The sequence below is a fragment of the Anser cygnoides genome, chromosome 3 (genome assembly GCF_040182565.1).
Source record: "Anser cygnoides isolate HZ-2024a breed goose chromosome 3, Taihu_goose_T2T_genome, whole genome shotgun sequence".
NCBI classification, from domain to species: domain Eukaryota; kingdom Metazoa; phylum Chordata; class Aves; order Anseriformes; family Anatidae; genus Anser; species Anser cygnoides.
In genome coordinates this window covers 4,327,078-4,346,933 of record NC_089875.1, presented here as the reverse complement: position 1 = coordinate 4,346,933, position 19,856 = coordinate 4,327,078, and the positions used below count along the sequence as shown (strand labels likewise).

At 40.3% G+C, this 19,856-nt stretch overlaps 1 protein-coding gene and 1 long non-coding RNA gene across 16 annotated transcripts in view; both read left to right on the top strand.

The window, feature by feature from the left end:
• Positions 1-453: 453 nt before the first annotated feature.
• On the top strand, positions 454-6,495 carry LOC136790321 (uncharacterized). The gene is made up of 4 exons (XR_010829998.1): positions 454-1,073; positions 1,241-1,425; positions 4,140-4,252; positions 6,256-6,495. It is a non-coding gene; the product is annotated as an uncharacterized lncRNA (long non-coding RNA).
• An 882-nt stretch (positions 6,496-7,377) lies between these two features.
• SPTLC3 (serine palmitoyltransferase long chain base subunit 3) overlaps positions 7,378-19,856 on the top strand; it is a 169,409-nt gene continuing 156,930 nt past the window's right edge. For all 15 annotated transcript variants that reach the window (XM_066993428.1, XM_066993418.1, XM_066993429.1 and 12 more), the window contains exons 1-2: positions 7,378-7,536; positions 8,704-8,777. The gene's annotated coding sequence lies outside the window, so the exon portion shown is untranslated. The remainder of the gene's footprint in view (positions 7,537-8,703; positions 8,778-19,856) is intronic.

Here is a 19,856-nt window from a genome sequence, read left to right as displayed (position 1 = left end):
GTGCAGGAAAGCTAATAAAAGAGTAATAGGCAAAGACATTCCAAGAAGGATGAAAATGAAATGTTGAGATGGTATTTAAATTTTAAAAAACAAACAAAAAACCTACTACCTGACATTCAAATATTTGTCTGCATGGGGCACACAGGAAACCTTACTGGCTTATAAAGTAGGTGAAATTATAATTTTTCATACAGACTTTAATTCTGAATTCAAACGGCTGTAACTCAGGAGCTGGAGCAGAGTGAAATGAGGTAAAACAATACCACCTTTCCTTCTGAATTGGAACACCTACAAGAGGATTCACATGCAGTCTAACTGAAACAAAGACAGAACTGCTAGGAATACAGCTTGTATTTGTGTGTTTGTTTGTTTTTATTGTGTTGACTTAACTTTACAAGCCCCTGATTCAATACTGTGTGCATGAAACCAGTTTGTCAGGTACCCCGTGCCGGATGGCCTGTGCCAAGAGCTCCCGGCCCCCCTGCCCCATTTCCGGGCACCTGGCACCACACAGCTTTTCCCGCTCAGCCGTCGCCACAGGCACTGGGCTGCTGCCCAACCCTTCAAAATGGCCCGAGGGCTGGAGTTGAACATAAAGGGATAAAAATGAGGAATGGTTAGGAAGGGATTAAGATGAATGCTAGGGATGACGCTGTGGAGCTGCAGCCCCCTCAGTGCTGAGCAGTGAGCTGGGTGTCTTTTCTCAGAGCGGCGACCCCTCACAGGTGCCATGGCTTCTCCCCCGTGCTGCCTGGGGGTGTATTTCACCTGCCCTCTGAGGTGTTTTGCCCCCTGCCATGAGCCTTGGGGTAACAGAGATGATGCGTGCAAATGGGGATGGCTGAGGGAGGGAAGGAGGGAGCCGCCATTTTGGGTGGTACGAGGATGTCTTGCCACAGGGGGTCTGTCAGCCTGACAGGAAATGTCGGCCACCGCCTTCCCTCAGGTAGCCTTGTCCTCTCCGGAGCATTCACCGATCATTTTGGGTCATATCCTGACCCATCAAAGCAGTAGGTTCTGCCAACTTTGTGTGCTACAGCCTTTCCTAGCACCTCATGACAAAGAAATTCCAGGTGACAGCATCTTCTTTAATTGAGGTGTTTAGTGTGGCAGATTCGGGAGCAATTGCTGTTGTTCCCTGTGTTCTGCCTTCCCTGTGTGTTTATAGTGCTGAGATGCTCAATAAAATCTTCCTGGATTTCTTAAGTATAGAGTTTAACTGTGTCATTTTTATTAGCAGGATATTCTATCAGCAGAAAAGTTCAAAAAGCTGACTGAATAACCCCTCTCACGTCAGTAAGGACGAAGTAATACGGACAATGTTCTCTCTGGTCACGTATCCTTCATGAAATGTAAATAAATACTAGGATGTGAAGCATGTACTTCTGCAGAATACAGCGTTGTCTGGAAATAGACTCTTGCCAGGTAAAGCAATGGACAGATTTCTTTTTTAATCTCTAGCAACGCAACAAAACTTTGCACTTTGTCCCGTTAGGTTCATTAAAGCAGGGTGAATACATATTGGAGACAGTCAAATCAGTTTACCTTATAAACCAATAAACTAATTTAAACATGAGAAACAGATTCATATACTAGAACTCCTTTTTCAAAAGGAAGTTCTTTTAGTATAGAAGATGATTGCATTTGAAAATAAATCCATACTAAAACATGACAACTGTTAAAAAAAAAAAAAAAGTTAAAAAAAAGTGCTTTGACCTGAAATGAAGTAATATTTTTCAAATGAAAATTTCCATCTGCAGGATCACAGCGAAACTTTTTATGCTCATTTATGTTGTCAGTGATCTGTGCATCACTGAATTGTTGCAGTTCCTCTGTGCAGGTTGAGGTGCTTTGCCAGTTAGTACTATAAAACGCTAATTCTTAGGTTCTGTCACTCAAACAAAATATCACAATATCAAAACTTTCAAGAATCTCTTTTCCAATGTAAGTGTATTTTAGTGGAACGCTCCTGAGCCATTTCAACTTTCAGACACAATTTTAAAAAGACCAATCTTTTACAACGTTACTTGCTAGATAACACCAAACCTTTCTACATTTTTCTGAATAAACAAATCATTAGTTACAGCTGTAATGGAGAAAGCAAACCTTTCAACACTGTTCTTCTGTTGGCTGCTTTGAAAATGTTTGTGGAAGTGCTTTGCCAGGTAGAAACATTATTGATTATTTTAGAATAAAAATAAGCAATAGGATAACTAAACAAATAAAATGGGTCAATATTTAAGAACACTTTTATGAGTTCTGTACAGCTGCACAGGAAAAAGCCACTGGCAACAAGACTGTGGTTGCAAATATGCTTAACAAATGTTTCTGATGCAGTTGTGACCCATTCCCTTATCTTCTCAATATATTGCACAATAAAGATAAACCAGTGGTATAGGTATAGCCCCTGGAAACCAGCTGGCCTGGTAGGCTAGCTGAAGAAATATAGAACTTACATGACAATGACAGAGTAAGGAGTCAAACGTCTTACTTCCTAAGGTTTTGAGCCTTAAATCAGGGAGAGAAAAAAAAAACATGCCATTAGAATATTAAGTTTCTAAACTTTGCACTGTAGCTCAAAATTTCAGACATCTCATGTTATCAACACAGTGAGCTGAGAATAGGATTTGGTCTATTCTGATAAAGGTTTTGTTTGCTAATTGCTGTGGACGATCCAACTGGAGCGTTTGGATGCCCTCAGCATATCAGTGCTTTCTTATTCAGAAATCTGAAACAGATTTCTGGAAGGCTACAGATTCAGATAAATATAACTGGCATAATTTTCAGCTAGTATAAACTTCTGTAGCCCTACTTAAGTGAGAATAACTGAGTCCACGGATTTATATGAGGTGATGACTATTTATTTTCACTTTGTGTTAGAAATCAAGCTGAAAATCAGGTTAATAATTCTGAACGGGTATTTTTTCCTCTCAGTTCCCATTCATTCATTTACGACTGAGCAAATGTTTTCCTTGATTAAAGGACTGTGTCAGAAAAAAATACCCTTTTTGCACATTTGCTTTACCTGTGATGCTGAAATCAGTCTTGTGTCAGTTTACTGGTATTTTTCATGGTTCAGAGACACACGCACACAAAACAGTTGAAAGGGGCATCTTGCAGAAATCCTGTTAGCAGAAAGCAATGTAATGAACAAGCCTGTTTTGGAGACCATGAAGTGCTATCATCCATAAGAACAATCCTGAATAAACCATCTGATACCCTGAAGCCCAGACTGTTCTTTGTGGATGTGTGGGTAATTGCTACAGTGAAGAACATACATATATTAAATTAAAGGTGTGATTTATATATATATTATACTCAGTTAAATGCATTAAATCAAATGCTTGCTTCCTTACAGTCAGCATAAGGCTTCAGGCATCCTTGTAATGTAATAGCTGATGGAGTTATACACAGCCATTGTTTGTGGCAGGTGACAGCACAGCTTTGCATTAATATCAGGTGATTATTAACAACAATATATTAATTTGTAGAGAAAGAGGCTATCATTTTTTAATTGTGTAATCTGTTTTCCACATTTCGCTGACTAATGCCACATTTGGAAACAACAAGGAAAAACATCTTATGACTGTATTAGGTTCAACCCTTGTGTTTCTGTGCTTGGATTCTGAAACGTGGCTTCAGCCACGAGACAGATTAATAGCCAAGGGATTAACAGAAAATACATTCTGTACGTAGACAATATGGCTGATCTTCAGGAGACGACAAAATAAGCTCATTTATGCTTCAAGAGTTGAAGGGGAGCTTTATATCAATAGTGAAACCAAATCCCATAACTTTAATTTTCTTACAAAATGGCCAGACATGTTTTATGTAAGGTATTTTCCTTCTGCCTTGTGATGGCAACCAAAAGCCTTGAGTTCTTAATGTAAACAGAGTGAGACAGCAGTCAGAAAAAGTTATTATATATGGAATTAATTTCATCCATTCTCTTTTTAATTATACTATTCTATATATTACTCCTATTGAAGCTTTAGTGATGCTTACACAGATATAGCAAGCAAGAACATAAAACCGCAAAATAATGAAGGAAATGTTTCAAAGCTGTCTCATCTAGGGACTCTCCTGCAGGCTGCATATTACATCCTGATGTATATATCCTGTACTCTGCCTTTTTGCAGGTATTTGCAGACAGTGGCAGTTGGAATTGCTTGGCCCAGAAAGAAATTGTTGCTCTGCCAAAAGCAACAAGGAACCTTCTGATGACTACAGCAGTACCAAAAGTTTGATTCAGGTGATTTGCAGTTGCCTGTGTTCACAATTCCACTGTGTGGAAGGGAAGGCCAGCAACTTCCTTTCCTCAGTCCTGTCTTGCTAGGCTCAGACAGATGGCTCAAGAAGAAATGACAGCCTGAAACTAATCAAGGCTGAGCCAGGTTTCAGAACTCAGGTAACACAAGGAATATTAAAAAAAATAAAATAAAATATCAAAAGAAAACAAACAAAAAAAAAACCCACAGCTGTCCCTTTTGCTCACTTAATTTCTCAATGACTTTGCATTTTTGATGACTCAGGGGTCATCACATCAGTGATAAGTTACAAATGTGGCAAAAAAATGAAAATTACCTCACTGTAGTAAATTGGCCTCAAAGGCCAGCAAAACTTTCCATCCTATTCCATAGAACTGTGCTGTAATCAGTAAGAATGTTAAATTATACTATCTATAGTATAAGGTCATATTGCAGGAGACTGATGGCTTATGTGAGCAACAGATTGCTGCCCAGGTAAAAGAGTTTTGCAAAGAGGCCATCAAAGTCACCCAAACTTAGTGAGGAAATGGAGAAAGCTATGAAATGCTGTCAGATACAGAGAAGTTCATATCACAGGCCAGATGGCTGAGAATAAATAGTTTATACTTTTAAATCAGTGGCTATTTTAGGTGATATTTCTCTTTATATCACGCAGTCACTGAGAAAGCATTAATTCCTACAATATTTATACACTAATATACAAATTATATTAAGACCAAGAAGGAGAGTTTTCAAAAGCAGCAGACCTGACCTAAGCTATGACAACTCATGATCACAAGTTTTTTAAGGAGCTTTTGAAAATCACAGCCAAAAGGTTTTATTTTGTTTTGCTCTAAGCACAGTCAGGAGCATAGACATGCTAAGGTGTGGAGGAGGTGTTGCTTGAATGTATTACTGGAGTGAATCTCCACAGTGGCTACCTGGTTCTCATGCCAGGTTGTCCTGCCCTCCCAAGGGGTGCAGCTTCTGTGACAAAGCACAACTTAAGGACATAAAGTAATAAGGAACCAAAGGAATTGTATGGCAGCTGAGAAGCTAGGAATAATAATTTCAAATTTCCTTGCCAAAGTCCTACGCAGGACTACCAGCATACAGAACTATCTTCATTGATGGGCACCTCAACTATGGTCACCCTGTGTGACCTGGGGACAGTCCCAGGCCTCCTGAGCTGATCCACGTTTAAAGACCTCCCTCTGGTCTCTGGGTTTGGTTCCCAATCTGTACCTTTATGTTGCTCTGTGGTTATTGGTGTCCATCAGGATGGGCACCGTTACAGGAAACCAGCAAAACAGATGGATATTCTGAGTAGTGCACTGGAAAATGGGACAAAATTGGTAAGCCTGGTACTTCCAAGGGCATATGGTTTGGAGACAGGACATATAGTTCCTACAAATGATTTGCCAAATGTTTCTTATAAATCCCCTATCTAAAATTGTAAGGTCTGTCAAAGTCCCCTGGGATTTATAGCAGCTTAATAACTATAATAAATGACTGTATTAGCACAGAGAGAACACGCATAGGGTGATTAATAGATTTTTCTCAAAGTCAGATAAAAATGAACAGTAGAAGAAAGGAAAACCTTCATATTAACCCTGTGGGAGCTCCAGTATTAATTGGCACGTAATCAGGTACAGCTGCTAATAATCATGCAGGTCTTTAACACGTAAAGCACTGCCAATACAGCCTTAAGAGGCAGAGATTAGGTAGTATGCAAATATTCTTTGAAATCCTGTTCAGGTTGCTAGATTGAAGTCATATTTTCTTATTAAGGTTACAAATGGCTGATTCTAGGTTGTGTTTACGTCAAGATCTGATAATCCCTCATGCTGCAAATTGTCTCATCCTTTGCTTGCAGGTCACTGAATAACATGTCAGAAAATGCTTCCCCCCCCCCCCATGTTTTGTATCTTGATAATACCAGTCTTCATAGCACTCGGTCTTCTCGATGGGATATTCTACAGGTTCTTTGTGGGATCTTATTTTACAGGATATTGCTGTCTTCTGGAGAAACAACATATCTCAGCTTGCTGGAGCTACTACCAGGTCATGCAACACCAGGCAAGTTCAAATATAAAAGCAAACTTAAGAAAGCAAATTGATTGTATAGCAACAAAGAATTAAGCTCTTGATTACAAGCTTGGAAGCAGTTACACATGCAGAAAAGAACACAAGCCCAAAGATTTAAGAAACCTACAGTGACTCTAACAACAACCTCTTGTTTGAGCTGTCACTCATGTTTTTTTTCTCAGCTATCAAAGTCAAGGGGCCAATTCAGCAGAACTCCCCCTCAATAGGGCTGGCTTTCTGAGTAGACTATCATCCTGGGGTTTCCATTAACCTTCATACTCAAGGGGTTCCTTGATTCTATTGAATGCAAACAAAGCTTCAAAGCCCTCTCTCAAGGACCCCTTTATTTCTTTACTTAGTTAGGGTCTCTTGCCCTCCTGCAGTCTTGGTGTAGCTGTTACACATTACATAAGCAATAATGAGGTATCTTTAACATGAAGTATGACAGCTTCTGCTTTGTGGAGGGAGTCACTGGAGTGCTGAGCCTTTCCAGTTCTTGTTAGAAGGTCAGCTGAATTGCATTTAGATTTGTTCGTTTGTTTTTCTAATCCCACAGGTCTACTTGTGCAACACTTATGTCTTTTGTCCTCATGACACTTTTACAGTGACCATGGAAGGCGTTTTGCAACATGTTAGTCATTTTAGGGTTTGTTCTGCCAAACAGAGATATCCCAGGGTTTTTATTACAACGCTTTAAGAATGGCTTTTGGGATACATGAAACAGTTTTTTCCGATCTGCTAAAGCTGTGACAATTTTCATGTGTGCCTTTACAAAGCTAATCAGCAGCTGCATTTGTTTCTTCTCTCCAAAGTACTGCTCCCCTTCTTGGCTGTGTTCCTCTTATGAATATTCATAAATGTGATAAAAATTAAGTGTGAGAGATGTGCTCTCTACTCTTATTTGAGGTGCTTCCTTCTGTTCATGTCTGTAGCATACTGACTTTCTGATCTTCCTAAAAAAAAAAAAAAAAGAAAGGAAAGGGATAAATGGGTAAATAGAGAGACATGCAAAAGCTAGTGCTGGGTGTTGCCTGGCGACTAATAGCTAACAGAGCCAAATTAGCCAAGCTGCTCTGGAGACACAGGTGGTTAGCAGATAGGGACCTCAAAAACAGGAAAGAGGAAGGAGGAGAGATTAACTGAGTTTGGAAGAGGAGGCAAAGGTGAAACTGTTAGGGAGGTGTGGGCTAGAGTCCCTGAGGTAATCTTTGTTGGTTTTATTTGTTGACGTCTTTCTGTGCTACAAATCAAAATGTTGTCATTTTCTTCTTAAGCTGACTCCACAGTTTGCTTTTTTCAGATAGAAGCACAAAGGGTTTGGGTGTGTGTTTCACAAATTTGTTCAAGATATGTTATTTAATTGAGTAGAACTTGCTCTGTTTTGTGCATTTTGAAGGTATAAGTACAGTAAAGAGTGCATGAAGTGAAATCAGAAGTGGTATGAGGTAGGTTGTACAGAACCTCATGCTGTTGTTGCTTATTAGGTGTGGCTGTTCTGTAATTCTCTGCAAGCTCATTCAAAACAAACAGGTACTAGACAAATCCCTTCACCTTGAAAAATATGCCTGGAAACCTCTTCTACTTTTATCAAAAGGGATGTGTGCACTTGGTTTTGTTTTGCTATGTTCTAAAAGTGCCATTTTCTCTTTAAAATATGCAGCAGCCTTTTATTTGTCTGCATAGTGATTCTACAGAAATGTTTACTTCTTTTTCCCCCCCAAACAAGGAAACAGGAAAGTATTTTTTTATTGGGAGGAAAAAATAAATGCGAGGAAAAGAATACAAAGCAGGAAAAATTTAGGGAGAAAGAGAATAGGGTGTAAGAGAGTTATTGAAAACTTTGAAGAAAGAAGTGTGTGTAGGAAACTGTCCTAAATTCATGATTACGCTTTAAATTTTGCCTCAACAATTCCTTGTATTCTGTAAAATGCTTTTGCCTAGGTTGCGTTTTAAGTTTGTTATATTTTGGCTTGTTTTTTGCTTTTGATAAGTGCTATACTAAACAAATATGCCCTACCAGAAATACGGTACAAATCACCTATGGGGTGTACTGCTAGTGATCTTATTTACAATAACACTAAGCATGGGCTCTTTTGGATATATCCTTTGTGTATCTCCATTTTTATTTAGTGTGTAGTCAGCATTAACCTTTCACCATATGTGAAGAACTTGAAGTAATCAATACAAAACCAGGCTACCTGCCAAGGAGCAATTTCTCACCCCCACCCCCTCCCCCCTTCTCTCCAAGATCAAAAATATAATAGTATCGCTTTCATGGTTTTATTTCTTTAAAGTTTATTTGGTGTTGTTTGGGGGAAAAAACAAACAAACAAAAAAAACTAAACGTTGCTTCTTTTTGTTGTTTTAGAATTAGCAAGAGCTTAAAGCCTGACTGCTTTTGGAAATGTCTGAAGGTTGTGAGTTCTCATGGCTTTTCTGAAGGTAAGAATATCTACCATGCTTTCTTTCTGACAGAAGTAATCAGTGGGCTTCAGCTGGCACTAAGAGATTTCCCCAAATCTGTGGTTTGTGTGCATCCAAATTGTTCTGTATGAAAAAGGATTGTAATCACTCAAAAGATCAGATTTAGTGTCACTCAGAAGCAAATAGACCTCTTTACCTCTGAAATGCAAGAGCAGTTTTGAAAGTATCTTAATGGTATTGCAATGAAATACGCTGCAATTGAAGTAGAACAACTTGAGCTAAAATGAAAGTTTTTGTTTCTTTGCCAATAACTTAAGATTCTTTTACTTGCTAAAGGTGTGTGCCATGGTTAAGATATAGATGATGCTATGAAAAGATGAGAAGCTTGGTGCATTTAAGACCTTCATAATTCATGTCTCTCAGGAGTAGGCTCAGAAATAGAAAGCATATTGAAGACAGTTAATTTCAGTGCTGTCAAAAAATCTTGGGATAGCAGTACTGAACATTAAAGCAATAGATATGAAATGAACCCAAAACTTTATTGGAAGCAACTGAAATAGATTGTATTGTTTAGTGCTTTTTTCCTGTCGGATGTTATAACGAATTCACTGTTAGAATGTGGGTGCCTGGCAGTTAAACCCTCTGTAACTCTGACAGCTCCTTGGTGTCACTGTTTCTGGCGTCCTCAAATTCTGGACTCTAATAATTTGGACCTTTATTTTTCTAGTAGCAAAATATGTAAATTATAATAATTTGTGTGAATTAACATATTTTGCCCATGTATTGGCCCTTTTACAAACATAGAAGTATAGCTGCTCTGTTATTCATGGACAGCTTGGCTGTTTCAAACCGTCCATTATGCCTGCAAGTAAGACTCAGGCTGCCAGACTACAGTTTCCGATACTGTGGGATGGTTACTATTTTGCTTTTCATTTTTTTTTGTCTCAATCCCCTCTTCCTGCTGCGGCCCTCAATCCAAAAGCCTTGAAATGGGATCACATTCTCTCTGCACTTTTCTGTAACCCATGAAAAAGGAGTCTTTCAATTTGTCCTGTGCTCACATTGCTCCACAGAAACTGTATTTCTGATTAAGTTTTTCATTATCATGAGAGAGAAATACCTTTCTTCTGCCTGTCCGTGGAAAGTTTGATATGAATCCACCTGGGATGTAAGGATAGGGGAGGGGGGATAATAAAATCTGGTTTCTATTGCTGCAGGCAGGAAGCAGACAAGGTTGGCTGTTGTTTGCCATCCTAGAACTAGTGGTCCCCTTCCTAGCACTTTTCCTTTTACTAAGTCATGTTGAAGTTATGCAGAGAAGCATGAGTACACGGGGAGCTTGGGAGGGGCCCTCAGGTGTCACACTGAAACCTGACACAGGACTCTGGATTCACCTGAGATAAGAAACAGAATCAAATGTCTCATACTGGTTGCTCCCAATTCTGAGAATGAGGTTGTGAAGTGAAAAAAATGCTGCGTGTCACACACTGAAAGGAAAACTCTTTGCATCCGCAGCTTCAGCCTGGGGATGAAGAAGGGGTGGTGCTAAGCGTACGGCTCACAGGGAGGCCCAAATACAAAGCCTGCACGCTGAAATTACAGACTGCTGGTCAGCTGCCTGTGGCATGTAAAATAAGTGTGTATGATTTTAGAGGAGTTTCTGGCAGATGTGCTGAACTGGGAGATGATCTTGATGGTAGAATAGCAACTTCATTCTGTTTGCTTCAGCTTTCTTCTTCTTGTCTCAGTTTCACATCACCTAACACTTTCGTTGTGTTAAATCACTTGGACGGCACCATTTTCCTAGCACCTACCAACCTGTAAGTCTCTCTCCTTTTTCCACCTGCTTCCTTAAAGATTAGTTTCATGTTATGATCCACCGAAGTAACCCATCTAACACCTAGCTGCTGCGACTGCAGTAGCAGTTTCACATTGCCGACAAAATCCCATCAGAGCCGGAAATTGTTTTCTTTATGTGAGTGGCAAGGCAATTACTGAGCTGAGTGACGTGGGTAGAGGAGTGCATTTGCACGAGAAGCTATTGCTACAGCAGAAACTTCTGGCAGGAAAGCAGTGGCTGACTGACATCTTTTGGCTTATTATTATGGGCCTTGTGTAAATGAAGTAGAAGCAATGACTGTTACCATGCTTCTAATCAACAGTGTTATGCCAGTAATTAGGTTTCCACCAACTCACATCTCCTTTCTAGACATTAATTGGGGGAAGATCTGCAGATTGCTGGTTAATAATAGAACAGTTATAGTTCTATAATCACTTTCTTGATGTTCATCAATTTGTTTGATTGCTTGTGTGGCAAACATTTGATCCTGCATGTGTCTATTTAGCCACCAGACAGTTTAATAAACCTCATTGTTTATCAAGTTAGTGACATCTTAAAATGCTGCAACTCGTAGAGCCTAATAGCAGCAAATATAGAACTCCATTTTGCAAAATACACAGAGCGGGGCCTTTCACAGAAAGCTCCAGATTGTCCAAACCACATATGGATGTCAGGGATGGGAACAGTGTGAGCTGTGTGCCGAACCTATTTTAAACTCCCACTCGTGATTTCCAAATACAGCACTGTGACAGAGAGCAGGCATCGAGATTTTTTAGAACTGTAGCGCTTGTGTAAATAAACCAGAAATCTGGTTTGGCAAAAGTGTTAATTACTGTATTACCTGTTCATGGTGGTACAACTAAAATTGGAGCCTTATGGACATATGTAATTAGATGCAGATCACATGTATAATATTTCCTGGCCAAAGAGGCCAAAAAGTCTGCAGAAGTATTCTTGTTGCCCTTTAAAGAGGGATGTAGGGCTCTGGGGGGGGGAGGAAATGTCCATGTATTACACAGTGGCAGATGTGTTCTGTCATTTAATACCCCTTGTGGGCTGTTTTGTGACCCTGATGGCTACAAAAGTCCAATCTGAACGAGTTTTCCCCTACCTTTCAGAAGGTGTTGTTTACATGAGATCAGCTCTGCACTAACCCAGGTTTCAATCTGTTCTGCACCCACTCATCTGCAGCTGTCTGGAATATACCGTCTGGCTGCACATTAGCAAACTGCTAAGGCTGGTATTGAACTCAGGACCAAACATCCATCCCCTATGCCTGGGTTTTAGTCAGTATATCAGCACTATGTAGGTTCTGTGCAGTTGCAGACCTGTCCTCAGAATTTCCCTAAAGTGCTGCTCCTCTCATTCCTTGTAGACCAGAGATAAAGTATTCCAGCTGAGAGAGAGACAATCCTTTTATAAAATAAGCTGTGTTACTAGGCTTAGCTAAGCTACTTTTTTTGCACCTCCAGGGGAAACAGAAAAGTACTTGGGAACAATCATTGCACAGGAGTGTGAACAAAGAATTCAGCAGAAACCCAGATCTACGCTTTATTTATGTTAAAGTGAAATACTATTCCTCTTCTCATAACAGCTGATTTCAGGTCTATACACAAAGCCTCTAGATAGTTCTGAATTCATTAGGTGACCATTTAACACAGATGTTAGCTGGTTTGAAGTTTTGTGCCTTTGTGATTGGATAGGATTGCTGAATACTGCCCTCCAGCCTTCATATCTAGCAGGGGAAAAAAAAATAAGTTTTCCTCCTGTTATACCTTCATACAGATAACTGTCTGTAAACTTGCAGCTTGTTTTTAATCAGTTCCTTTCCATGTTCTTTTTTTGGGGGGCTGAGGGGGGAAGTAATCAAATAGCTGTGGACAGAAAGCTAGCCTTGAAAAGCCGTGACCCTGTGTCAGCGTCTGGTTTTTCCTGTTCACAATTTCTTTGATTATTTTCAGCAAACAGATTAATTTTGTTTGAATTTCTGCTTGAATTTGCACCATCATTCGATATTGGAACAGACCAGTGTAAGCACTTGCTGACATCTCTTCTTCCTTTTGGAGGTACTCTGTGGATGTGGTGGTGTAGTGGGTTTATGTGGCAAGGCTTTGGTAGCAGGGGGCCATAGGGGTGGCTGCTGTGAGAAGAATCTAGAAGCTGCCCCATGTTAGGTAAGGGCTCCACTGCTGTACAGAGCCAAGCCAATAAGCGATGTTGTTTTGCGCCTCTGTGAGAGCATATTTAAGACAGGGAGAAAAAAAACCTGCACCACACAGCAGCTGGGAGAGTGAGAGGAGTGAGAAACAGCCTTGCAGGCGCCAAGGTTAGCGAAGAAGGAGGGGGAGAGGTGCTCCAGGTGCCAGAGTGGAAGTTCCCTGTGGCCTGTGGTGAGGACCATGGTGAAGCAGGTTGTCCCCCTGCAACCCATGGAGTACCACAGTGGAGCAGGGTTCAACGCTGCAGCCCGTGGAGGAGACCACGGTGGAGCAGGTGGACCTGCACTGACAAAGGCTGCGGCCTGTGGAAGACACTCTGCTGGAGCAGATTCCAGGCCAGACCTGTAGCCCGTGGAGAGGAGACCACACAGGAGCAGGTGACCTGGCAGGAGCTAGCTGCCTGTGGGGGATCCAGGTTGGAGCAGTTCACTCTGAGGGATGGACCCTGTGGTACGGACCCATATCTGGAGCAGTTCTTGAAGAGCTGCTGCCTGTGGGCAGCCCACGCCGGATCAGTTTGGCAAGGACTGCATCCCGTGGGAGGGACCCCACAGCACAGGGGGCGAGAGTGACCGAGAAGGAGCGGCGGTGAAGAAGCGCTATAGACTGACCATAACCCCCGTTCCCCTGCGCCGCTCGGGGGGAGGAGGTGGAAGAGGGTGGATGGGGGGGAGAAGGTGCTTTTGGTTTCTTTCCTTTGTTTCTCACTTCTCTAGCTTGTTAGTAATTAGCAATAAATCTTACTGTCTCCCTATGCTGAGTCTGCTTTGCCCGTCACAATAATTACTGCACAATCTCCTCGTCCTTATCTCAACCCTTGAGCCCTTTTCATCGTATTTTCTCCCTGTTCCTCTTTGAGGAGGGGGAGTGAGAGAGCGGTTGTGGTGGAGCTCGGCCGCCCACCTGAGTAAAACCACCACAGGTGGTAAAGAAAAATCCGACAACCTGATGTAAGGGAGAATTTCTTGTCCGAGTTGTGCATTGATAAGCCAGTAGTTCCACCTTTCAAAAGCTGAAGTTCATTTCCATGTCCTCTTGTATCTACAGTCTTGGGTACCTACTTCTGCACACTTGTGTAGCACTTCCATGTGCTCAGCTGGATATCAGAACAACTGGATGTGGTTGTATAGGTACTTGTGTTTTGCGTGCTGCTCTTTGCAAGCACTTGAGCATGGCGCAAGCAGATGTATAGAAAACATGAACTACAAGCAATATCTTAGGCTCCTAAAGAGGGATGATATGCAGGAAATGCTGTCAACTAGCCTTTGAATACTTGAGATAGACCTAAGAGAGTTGGTTGTTGGTTTGTTTGTTTTTGCATCTTACCTAATCTTTACCTTAATTAAAGAAAATGATGAGAATCTCCAAGCTACCTTTGAAAAGGCTTCCATGTATAGTACACTGCTTATTGAATCTTGGTTTGAAATTGCTTCTTGCTCTCTATGAAAAATAAGTTTTTCAAAATAGTTACTGGACACGAAGGTTTGCATGTTTTCTTAACTGCCCTTGTGATTACATCTGTTACACTAATACAGGTGTTTTCAGTAAAAAATAACATACCAAAGGATCGATGTACTCCTATAGTTTATGAATAGTGGAAGAAAGAGGAAGAATGTGTTTCTGAATGAGTTGATAGGAGGAATGTGTATCTTGAACTTCAGAAAGGAAAGTGACATCTAAGGAGCTAATGGGGTTTACTGCCCTTAACACTGGAAATCTTTTGAAAATCTCCTTTGAATATTTTCTGCTACAACTCAAGCTTCTTCCTTCTTTCATCCACCAGTCTGGTCTCCTTCTTTTGGTAGGTGTTCTTTAAATACATGAAGAATATTGCTGTGTCCTCCTTTTTTTTTCCTCCCCCCTTGAGATTCATCAAATCCAGTTCTGTATCTCATGTTTTCTAGGTCTCTGATTATTCTCCTAACTCCCTTTTTGCACTCTGTCCAGATGAGCTATCTACTTCAAGCAGACAAGCCCAGAATTGTGATATCTGAAGCTTTCAAGACACCTTAAGAGATTGGTTGCAAAAATCTTTAAATGTGAATTCTATCTATACGGAGATTTAAATCACTTTATAGAAAAAATTGGTGCATTTGTCTAACAGCTTTCAATCTGTGATTAATCCCACAGCTATGCACATTTCATGTAGATTTAGATGATGCTGAATGGTATTTATAAGGCTTGTTTCACCAGCATCATTGTTCCTGTTAAGATTACAGTGTCTTAAAGTTTTGTGATCTCTAAAGTAATATCCTAAAAAAATAGGAAAGTACTATTATCTCCTTGGAGGCAAATTTTCAGCTTCTCTGTTAATGTAAAGTTACCAAAGTTGGTTCCCAGTATTGTCGGGGGACAGACCCCTACCTTAGGAGGACAGTTCAGCCTGTTTGCTATGGCATATAAAAAGAGCCTTGAAGAATTACAGTCCCAGCTGAAGTATGGCATTGTTACCTTAAAGAAAAATGAAGATAAATGAAGGCTGCAGACTCAATGCCTCAATCATATGGAAAATCTGCAGCTCATGTCACCAGGCCATCTTTATTCCGCTAAATTGAAGCAAACTGAGATTTAAGTAATAATGTTTGTATGCAGTGATGCTCCATAAAATGACTATAGAAAATGAAGGGAATCTAGTCTACTGAGAAAAATGAGCTGTGTGGTAGCTCTTCTGCTGGGTATAGCAGAACCAGTTAACCACGGTTGAGATGAGATGCCTCTTTTAGGAGAGGAGAAACTGTTAACATTGTTTTGGGCCAGTACTGAGAATTTTCATTACGATGAAAGGCATTATACTGAAAGCATGTGGGTCTTAAGGTTCTTATTAACAGAGAATTATTTACACAGAATTGTGTAAAATCGGGGGGGGGGGGGAGCCTTTGACTGGTAACAGCTGCCCATAACTTTTTGAGCCAACAGACCTGAGCATCTTCACTCTGTTTCTTCTTCATCCTTGCCTTTAGCTGATGACATACAGTTTGTTTGTCATGCAGCCAACCCAGCCTACCATATGCTTAAAAAGTCTTTTCCCCACTCATCTCTGGTACAAGCACAAGCTGTGTGCGCCATGTTCTGGTAGAGGTAGGAAACACCCTCAGGAAATGTATGTGCTAAGACAGAGCAGACTGTTGATTAAAATGTCAGCAGTGACTTCAAACTGTTGGCCTGGATATTTCTGGTATCTCCAGACCATGCCAAACACCTTCAGATCCCTCCAGATGTAGCATATTCTGTAAATATTAACTATCCATGCAATTCCTTAAAAACTAATAAATAGATATCCTTCCCTTTCTTTTTCACACTGTCTACTTCTGATTATCTGGATGACTTCTCTCTTTCTGATGTGACAATTGTTTTGTATCATTTAACTTCCTTGCAGTTCAAAGGAAGATGGCTAATTCATCTGGTCTCAACAGATGTCTTAAACTTTGATACTTAGTTGACACAGAAACATGAAGAAGCTATTGATGTATTTTAAAGAAAATAGGCTTAATTTTTCTACTATGAACAACACCTCATAACCTGACTGGAGGGGTGGGGGGGATTTTCCCTATCCAAATAGCTCTCCTCCTCCTTCACCCTTAGCTGTGCTGAGCTGCTCACACAAATAATGTAACTATTTTTGCAAAATATCATGCTTATTTTATTAGATAATTGTGCTCTTTTTGTTGCATACCATTAGGCATGTGGATAATTTCCTATCACACTCCTCAGGTATCCCAGGTAGAGTATTGATGGATGATGTATTTTCAGACTTCCACTGAAATTTCCATTCTGACTTATACTAGCTGCTGAGCATCCCAGAAGTGACTTTTTTTGCTTTTTGTCATTGTTAAGCAATCCTGAGAGTTTAGTGTTGTACAGGACTAGTGCAGGCTCCAGCACAGGCATGAACAGATTCACAGGAAGCGGTTTTCTAGGCACAAGTCCATTAAAAAGATGCTTTATCATAGGCTGGATATAATGCTTTCTTACTCCAGCAAAGTATCTGTTGAATGTTTCATATCTGTTAGATGATTCATATCTTCAGATCTCTGGACAAAAAGCTGAAATCTCTAGCCATTTCCCTAGAGTGTAACTTCATTTTTCATAGGTACTGAGGAGTTTCCTCAGGCTGCAGTTCAGCAGGAAGCTGCTTTTCAACTTCAAAACAGCCACAAAATCCATGGATAAGTGGAGGTTTGAAATATTTCTTGAAAGCAAAGAAGAGAAATTTGCCCATTAAAGTAAACTTCTACCCTCTGGTCGTCCCCTGCATCTCCCCAACAGGAAAGCCTAAAACTAAGTCATTTTTCTGATAACAAGGGAAAGCACAGTATCAAGGAGCATTAGTTTGTAAGTTGCTATTGTCACTTAAATGTAAAAATATAGACTGGGAGAAAATTTCTCTGTATGTTGCTGAAAGTAATCAGTCTTAGTTACTGATAGACTGTGTGAATTATGTTGGAATGATTGTACTCAGCTGTGCTGTGTGAAATAAACTTAATGCCTTCTGCAAAGGGATGCTACCCAGCCTACTCAGTGTCCTCAGGACCTCTGAGGATGACACATCTTTCTTTTTGAGGTCACATAAGTTAATCAAGGGAACTTGTTAAAGCAACTTGGTTTTGTGAATGTTTTCATTCCCATTATCACAAAATGTACTGTAGCAGTTTCCTCTTTGGTCTGTTTTTTTTTTCCTTACATCCCTAAATAACTCTGTCATTCATGCTGCAGCTTTGCAAATCTGATAACTTTCTGAACATTCACCATTCTGCATTGAGAGGACAAAGATTTCATTCAACAGAACTTTAGTATGTCATTCTGTGTTGAAATCGCTAACTTCTAGCTGGCAATTATCCTTTTTTAATAATAAAAATATTTTTCTACGTGCTATGATAGATCTCCCCCATTTCCCCAAAAATAAATTTTGCAACCCTCGGATTCTGTATTATATCTAGTGTGGATATTAGTGGAACGCGTGTCTACTGTAAAATCTACGGAGTTCAAAGAGGACTGCTTCCTTTGACGTCAGGAGGCGTCACAATCATTAATTCCACTTTCAGCTTAAGCTTCTATCCCAAAAGGGTGCGTGACCTTCTGCATTATTCAGCATTTTGGTGGTGAAGGCCAGGACTCCTTTCCTTGAGATGGACTAGTTGTGTCCTCAGCTTCCACATGGCCATTGCATCCTGTTGGAGTATATCAATTCCCTCAAGACATCCTGAACTCTGTCAATACAGAGGCAAAAGAGGAAGGAGAAAATGGGTACATTTAAGTAGATCTAACTAGTAAGAGGATACTTGTGTGCTTTAGCAGTGTTTCTACATGCTTTGTCTAAAGTACTTTGCTTTAAAAAATAATAAAATAGATACAGCTGACCTGGATTATTTTTTCTGGTAACATTTATAAATCTGCTTGCAACTATTTCACTGTCTTTTCCTTCCCACTTGATTTATCCATGACTTCCTTGTCATATTTTTAGCTTGTACTTAATCTCACATTAATGTCTCTCTGTGAACAAACTGATTAAACTGTGGCATACTGAATAAATATTTGTTTAAGGCTGAACTTTCCCTTCCTGTCTGCTTTTCTGAACAAGCACAGCCTGATGTTCTATCCAGCCAAAGGATGCAATTCCAAAAGAAAAACTGAGATCAGAAAATAAATTATACAACTTCTTTAAAGTGTTTTGCTCTGAGGTTCTAGGTTCTCCTTCCGCATGCATGTCTGTGGTGTGATTGAGTAGTAGTAAAACCCAGGATCCACAGTTTAACCACCACTCACTGCTTATGTGTGCAAAGCTGTTCTCTGGGTGTGTGCTGGTTCTTGGCTGTTCAGGAGTACAAAAGAGATGAAGACTGACATGTTTCCCTCTAGAGTCAATCCAGTGCTGCTCACCATTCCTGAATACTCACCACTCTTGCCTTGGCGGTAGGGCAGTGTTGGGGAACAGGCTCAGCTGGCTTTATGGGGTGCACATCTACTTTAAATTCTACACACTGAAATGCTTCATTTATGCAGACTGTGACATAAAGGAGGGCAGCTTTTGCCCTTTATAACTCCAATACTAGATATAGTTTGTAAACCCAACTCTTTCTGTGGCGTGAACTATAACATAACTAATGAAAAAGCACTGAATAGAGCTGAAATATATGAAAGATTTTATCATACTGAGGAAGTGGTGGTGAAATGAAAATGTTATGTAACACATTGTCAGTAAAGGATATCTGAAGGACAAGTAAGGGCTGTCTTTTTCTCCTCTCTTTTTTTCCCCCTCTCTGCTCCCTCATTCCTACTAGGAGTAGTAGAATCTGAATAAACTCCTCATAAACTTGTTACCCTTGCCTGGAACCAATGCTGGAGGTTGTAGAAGTGATAGATAAAAAGAAATGGCTAGGTAGTCATCAGTCAGGTGGGGAGCAAATGACCTCTATTCCTCTTTGGAACAGAGATCCTTGAGGATGTGTTGTCAACTTCCAAGTCCCTTTTCATAGTTTGTTTGTTTTTCCTGCAGGGGAAAAACAAACGTTTTATACATTTTCATGTTGTTGGATTTTTTTTCTCTCAAATCCTTGAACTGCTAAGTCTCCTGCTTCAACACTTACATTTGCCTACAATTTTACCTTTCTTATCCTATATGGCTCTGCTTCATTTATTTTTCACAGCTCGTCCTCACAATTTATTAATTTTCTCAGAAGTTTGAGTCAAGGTTATACAGCAGTGCTGTATCAGCTGGCCTTGGATCACAGCTGAACCCTTGGGATTATCAGCAGCAAAGATGAATACAAGAAGTTAACTCAGCTGTCTTGGTTCTAACGAAGAGCAAAAGGTTTGGGATGAGCCAATAGAAGGATTATTTCTTTCCTAGTCATGCAGTACCAAAGTTCTAGTCTGAATAAGTCTGGGTCATTTCAGCAAGGATCTTTTAATATGTTAATTAATCTGTAAAGGCAAAAATAGATCTGAGGCAGTAGCTGTCTGGTCCTTGTTCTAGTCCTGTAGATGATGTTTTAAATGGGTTCTAGTCCAGAGCTGGTGAGAGGGATGCCTGTGGTGGCA